Consider the following 7,184-nt stretch of genomic DNA (forward strand, 5'->3'; position numbering starts at 1 on the left):
GCCACCAAAAATAACGTCAATTACCCGATCTTCTTCAACTCACCTATGGCGTCGAGGAGAATCTTCCCGCTGTACATAATGCACTAGCTGTCCTCGGTGAATTTTGCCCTCGATGAGGTTGCTTAGTTGAAAGCATTGTTCAGTTGTGTGGCATGTATCCTCATGGTAATCGCAGTATCTAGAGCTTGGAGGACGACCCGGCTTCATGGGTCTTGGAGGATGATAGTCCGGCTCTGTCTTTAGGATCGCTAAGATGGTCGTTTTCTCAATGTTAAGCTTAGTAAACTCTTTTTCTGGACAACTGTGGGGTCGCCAGTCTCTTTCTTTTCTGTCCCTTGGTTGATGTTCGATGATATGACTAGGCGGTGAATGGCGATGTTCCTGACGTCTGTCACGCGCGGGAGATCGCGGACTGTAGCTGCGTCGTCGTTCATACCTGGAGGAGCGTTTGGGGGACTGTATGCAGCTTACTGCCTCTTGGAGCATCATGCGATGTTCTATAATTTGGAATACTGCTTGTAAGGTTTTGGGTCTTTTCTCAAAGATCTCCTCTAAAAGCAAACCATGGCGAGATTTATCAATGCCTGCTGTCAGAAAATTGAATGCCATTTGTTCGATTAAATCCGGAATCTCTGCTATTTCTTCTCTGAATCGTTTTAGAAAACTTCGGAGACTTTCTCCTGAGCGTTGGTGCATTGTCATAAGGGAGGCTGTGACCTTTATTCTTTTGTAGTTACTGGAAAAACGAGCTTGAAACTTGCTTTTTAGGGCCGCCCATGAGTCGATTGACCGGGGGGGCAAGTTACTATACCATCGGAGAGCCGTGCCTTGAAGGCAAGTGGAGAAGAATTGACACCTAGCGATCTCCGAGTGGCCGAAGAAAGCCATGCGACCATCGAATTGTTGGAGCTCTCGACGGAGACGGTGAATTTCGCGTTTTCGCTCTAGTTTAGCCTGCAATCTCCGAGCTTCGTGTTCTAGAAACTCGAGTTCTTCATCTGAATCAAGCGAGTCTTCTGGATTTTCTTGGTTTTGGGCTTTTAGCCTTTCTTTCTTTTCCAAATGCAGTCGAATGTCGCTCGAGAGGACTTTCTTTCCTTTAGATGTTTGAACCCTAAAATGCTGATCTGACATAGTTTTTCTTTTTCTGTCCTTTTGGAGTGAGTCCTTCAAGCCCAGAAATTGATCTTCTGGAGGAGCCTCAGGTGGAGGGAACAAACATTTCGGCTTCAATGCCGGTTGTTTAGGAAGCTCGCGATCGCCGTGGGTCGAGGGGTCGGCGGCAACTTCTGCCGTCAACTCCTTTACCTGAGTCGGTCCGGCGGTTCCCGGATCAAGCTCTTCTACAATCATCTTCTGGTTGGATCTTGTTAAAGCAAAGCTCCTTCTAGCGCCAAATGATGTGCCAATAATATCACTATTATTATTAGACTATAATTTTAGGAGATGATCTTCTTTGCTTAATGAGCCAACCCCCATAAATGGGATTGTTGTCTTTTATTTATATTAAGTCCCAAATGGGATTTTTCCTTACAAAGTGGGCCTTCTTGGGCTTTACATAATGTATTACAACAATTCTAACTATAATTCCTTTGGGCCCTCTTGTCCTGGTCCAACACGTATATATCGGGTGATGCTCAATTTTTAACTCCTACTCAGAGTAAATTAATCAAAACTATAGCTACTTATTTTTACCATCTCTTCTGTCGTGATATATAATCAAGCCTTTTTTAAGTCTTTTTCGTGGTAAACTTTGTGCTTTTGGAAAATGGTTGATGAGGTTGAAGTCAATGTTTTGACTCAGCACAACTGATTCGATTTAAAATATTAAGAATCATTCTCTTAGAAAATATGTACACCGCAATCCTAACATTGTATTCGATTGGTCCAGTACTAAACTAAGGTTTGGGGCTTCCTTGAAAAGTTCAGTTCTTTAAAGAGTTGATTCAACAAAGTCTACTTTTATTTTCTTGTGTGAAATTATAAGTCGAAAGGAAAAAATGGAATGGATTCGTAATATTCTGGAATATGAGGGTATGATAGTTGTTGAACCGGAAGGAATAAGTGGAGGTCTAGCTTTGATGTGGAGAGAAGAAAACCAAGCGAGCCTATTGAGCATGTCAAAACATCACATAGATGTGGAGACAAGGGTGAGTAATATGAGGCCTTGGGGGTTAACGGGTTTATACGGGGAACCCAATAGAAATAATAGAAAGAAAACGTGGGATCTTCTTCGCCACTTGGCAAGGGATTCTAATTTACCATGGTGATTTAAATAATATTCCATCGCATAACAGAGGAGGAGCAAACTACCCAGACTGGCTAATTAATGGCTTTACGGAAGCCATCTTAGATACTGGCTTAATTGACATGTTCATCGAAGGATACCAGTTCACTTGAGAAAAAGGAAGGAATACAGAAAATTGGATGGAATCGAGATTGGATAGAGCTTTGGTAAATGATAACTGGTTGAACCTATTTCCTGTTGCAAAGTTGTACAATATAGAAGGAAGTCATTCGGATCATAACCCCATCCATCTAGAGCTGAAAGAAAAAATTACAGCGCAAGGAAACATGCGCTTTCGGTTTGAGAACGCGTGGTTAATGGAACCTCTGTGTTACCAGGTGGTTAAGAGTAGTTGGGAAAGCACTGACAACGATAATATTCTTGATAAAATAAAATTGTGTTGTGAAAACTTACAGGAGTGGGGAAAAGGAATCACAGGAAATTTTAACAAGCGAATAAAGGATTGCAAACTGGAGATTAAAAGACTAAGGAGTAGCCGAGATGCAGCAGCAATGGAGCAGTACAAGGATGCAAAAAAGAAATTGTTTATGGTTCTGGAGCAAAAAAAGGTTTATTGGAGACAACGCTCGAAGCAGTTATGGCTCAAGTCGGGAGATAGAAATACGAAATATTTGCATACCACTGCCAGTGCTAGACGAAGAACAAACCAAATCTTGAAGCTGAAGAATATGGATGACAAATGGATTGAGTGGGGAGATGGCCTAACAGAGTTGATAACTTATTACTATGATGAGTTATTCAAAAGCTCACAAGGAGGTGGACAAATGGTTATTGACTGTATCGAACCAAAGGTGACCCCGAATCAAAACAAAGATTTACTGCGCCACATAGAAGAAGGCAAAGTTAAGTTGGCAGTTTTTCAGATGAACCCAGATAAAGCACCGGGACCGGATGGGATGACGCCTGCTTTTTTTCAAAAGCACTGGGCCGTAGTTAGCAAAGACGTAGTAAGCCTAGTTCGAGCTTTCTTCCAACAAGGGACGATCACACCTAGGCTGAACGATACTAATATTGTACTCATTCCGAAGAAGAAGAATTTGTCAACAGTGGGGGATTTGAGACCAATTTCTCTGTGTAATGTGCTAATAAAGATAGTAACGAAAGTCATGGAAAATCGTATCAAGGGTTTGTTAGATAAGGTTGTATCAGATGAGCAAAGTGCTTTCATACCAGAAAGATTAATTTCAGATAAGCATTTCCCAGTCTTTTTCGTGGTAAACCCTGTGCTTTTTGAAAATGGTTGATGAGGTTGAAGTCAATGTTTTGACTCAGCACAGCTGATTCGATTTAAAATGTTAAGACTCATTCTCTTAGAAAATATGTACACCACAATCCTAACATTGTATTCGACCGGTCTAGTTCTAAACTAAATCTTAAAATAAATGATTATACCTTAGAAAATTAATTAATAATGGACTTATAAATGATAAAGTGATTAATATTTATAAGTTATATTAGTATTTGGATAATTTTACTTACAAGTCAGAATTTTTTTACCTAAATAAAGTAAAAAAATAATTTATAAATATATTTATCTTAGAGGGGTATATTCAATCAAGATTTTAAAGGATTTTTTTGTATTCTTGAAATCAAAAGGTATTCAATTTGGATTTTTAAAAATCCTTTAAAATCTAATGGTATTCAATAGAGATTATAAAAAGTCTTTTAGAATCTGATTGTATTCAATTTAGATTTTAAAAAGTCTACTGAAATTTGGCGGTGTTCGATTTGGATTTTTAAAAATCCTTCAAAATCTGATGGTATTGGATTTTTTTTTATTTGAAAAAGTGGTGTATTTTGATGAATTTGCTAGTTCATTTTTAATATATTGAAATCACTTTAAAATACATGAGATTTTGAAATATTTCTCGAAAATTTCAAAAAATCAGCAAGATTCTGCAAGATTTTTTTATCAACTACGTCAAAATCCACGAACAAGTAAAATCATTGAAAATCTTTTAAAATCCATGTATTATTATCTTAATTCGATAATTTTAAATTATAAAAACTTTTAAAACCAAAGTTAATAAAAAGGAAAACAAATTAAAATAGGTTGGAAAAATTACTACGTCGTTACTAACATTTAACTTATCAAGCTTATAAGTTGTAAATTCGACTTATAAGTTAAATCGATAAACATATGTTAAAAAATTATACGGGCTTATAAGTCATAAGTCCACTTATAAATCAGAGACAAACAAACCCATTGTTAGTGTATTTTTGGTTCAAGTTTGATTATAACATCCACAACCAAAAAAAATAAGAGTATTTTGGAATTTTTAGCTTTATATACAAATCAGTTTGCCAAGTTGTTAACTTTTCTCGACATATATGATGAATTATCGGGTCCGATATATATTCTATTGCGGACTCAAATTATCATAAATTGTATTAGAACTCCATCGACTCAATAAGAGTGGGTGATATAAATTTTTTTTACTAAATTGTTAGGTCCGATATAATATTGTATGTTATATACTATACACATTTAAAAATTTGAAATAAAAATTTAAAACATCTTATCTTTCTTCCAAATGATTAACAAAAATGAACTACTAATCCAATAAAGATTACAAATTTGCTTGAAATACATTCATAAATCAAAGTACTCCATAAATTTATTAATTATTTAAATTATATTTACTCATAATTGGAACTGAAATAGATACGTGGTATTTCAATATTAGAAAATTTTAATAAATTAAATATAGTATGAGAACATCTTCTTAAAAAAGAGTTTAAAATTTTAATATTACCTTTTTTGATAAATATGTCTTATGACCTTACAAATGAGTTTCTGTTTTCATAAATTATCGGGGTGAGCAAGAATCGAACCCCGAAACTGAGACGATAGAGGATAAATTCTTAATCACTTTAGTTATCCAAGAGTGCTCAAATATTATTATTACTTAACTGAGTTTAAAATATTAACAAAATTTTACTACAAATATCATCTACCACATAAAACCAAATAAAGAAAGGGTTAATTTAAATAAGTCTTCAAACTAAGAAATGCTAAAAATTAACCCCAAAACACGTGCCAAGCACCCTCCCTCCCCATAAAAAAATCTAATCGCCCAATCTTTTCCCTCTCTAAAAGGTAAAAAAATAAAAACACACCCCCATTTTCCATCTCTCTCCTCTCTCTCTCTCTAAAAAACACGCCCATGCCAACGCCACCGGCGCCCACCTCCGACCACCGTCACCATGCCGCCGGCGACAATCAAAAACCCAACCTAATCCTCCACTCTCTCCTAATCAAACCCATAATCTTCCTCTTCGTTCTCTCTCTCTTCCTCTTTCTCGGCCTCGCCGCTCTCTCTCTCCTCTTTCTCCTCCTCGCTGGATCGTCTCTGCACCTTTTTCACCGGCGCCGCACCACTGCCGCGTCGAACTCCATAACCCCATCTGAAATTGAGGAGAATCTCCCCGGGTTTAGATCCGACCCGAGATCCGACCCGGTTAAAGAATGTGCGGTTTGTTTGGAATGGTTTAAAGAAGGGGAGAATTGTAGGAAGCTTGTGGATTGTAATCACGTGTTTCATTCGAAATGTGTGGATTCTTGGTTGGTTAAAGTGTTGAATTGTCCGATTTGTAGAGGACCCGTTAAGTTTGATTCGGTCGGGTCGGGTTCTTTTGAGAATGATGATTATAAGATGTGGTGGCCTGTGGGTGTTTGATTTAAAGATTTGGGCTTTTTTTTAATTTTGTAAGTTTTTTTAAGGTTTATGTTTTTTTTTAATTTCAATCATTGTAATTATAAATTTTGGTAACTTTTAGTTGGCTAATAACATAATTCAGAAACAAGTTTAGTTTCGGTGAAATCGAAATTTGGTTGTGTATGATTAAATGGTAAATACTTATTTTAGGATTAATTATCTTGTTTGCTTGTTATATTCGATATGTATATCTGTTTAGTATATTTTAGGTTATATTAATGCAATATGCAAGTATTGATTAGATTTTGGTGTGTGATTTGTAAATTGGTTTGGATATATCTGATGATTTGTTCGATATACGGGGTTATTAGATATTGCCATTGTTCATCAGCAATTAACTTAATCAAATGGGACTTAGCGTTTTACTTGTATTACAGGCGTTCTGAACTTGAAATGGTGTATCCCTTGATTATGTAATTTATTAAGATTGTTGATAAGTATTCACATTTGATAGTATTATATGTATGGTAGAAACGAAGATGGGCAACCAAGTAGATGGAAGACTGCAATAATCTGCAGAGAAAATACCGGAGAATGCATTGGGACAGAACATATACTGTCTCAGAAGGGGGGCAATTAGAGGTGTTGAATACAATCTACTATTTGTCTTTCGCAAACACTTAGTTTTAGGTAAAGGGTTAGTGATGATTTTTATAGTAGAATATTTGTAAGTGTTTAACTCTTGCAGTTCTTTGTATGAATGGCAGAATCAGAGTCCTGATTTGTGCCTTCATTGTGTACAACTTTTTTGTAGATGATCTTTTTATAGAAATCACCTAATTACAATTTAAATGCTGATATGACTTATGTTAAAAGAACTTCCTTTGCATGATCTCGTGGCTGTATTAAAAGAAATATCTTCTGAATTGCATGGCTAAATCTGGTTACCTGATTAAATACCTTTCTTTCTTTTTTTGGTTTCGAGGATATTGTCATTCTCTTTAGTGACCATAAGAGATGTCTTAGACTATTTATTTTTCCTCATTTTATTATATAGTACCATTATGTCTTAGACTTGGCCTGGAGCCTTATTATGTTGATACTAGGTATATTGTAGATAATCCCAATTTCTGCGATTTTCATGGAGGAAATGAGCTGCAGGTGAACATGAGTTTTCTTTTGCACTGGGTTGATATACAACTCTTTATTTGAGGGAT

General features: G+C 36.1%; 1 long non-coding RNA gene across 1 annotated transcript; it reads left to right on the forward strand.

Moving 5' to 3' along the window:
* The first annotated feature begins 5,356 nt into the window (after window positions 1-5,356).
* LOC141689017 (uncharacterized) lies at window positions 5,357-6,825 on the forward strand. Its single transcript, XR_012562229.1, has 2 exons — window positions 5,357-6,017; window positions 6,499-6,825. It is a non-coding gene; the product is annotated as an uncharacterized LOC141689017 (long non-coding RNA).
* The last annotated feature ends 359 nt before the right edge of the window (window positions 6,826-7,184 follow it).

Source organism: Apium graveolens, chromosome 10 (assembly GCF_009905375.1).
Source record: "Apium graveolens cultivar Ventura chromosome 10, ASM990537v1, whole genome shotgun sequence".
Lineage (NCBI taxonomy): Eukaryota > Viridiplantae > Streptophyta > Magnoliopsida > Apiales > Apiaceae > Apium > Apium graveolens.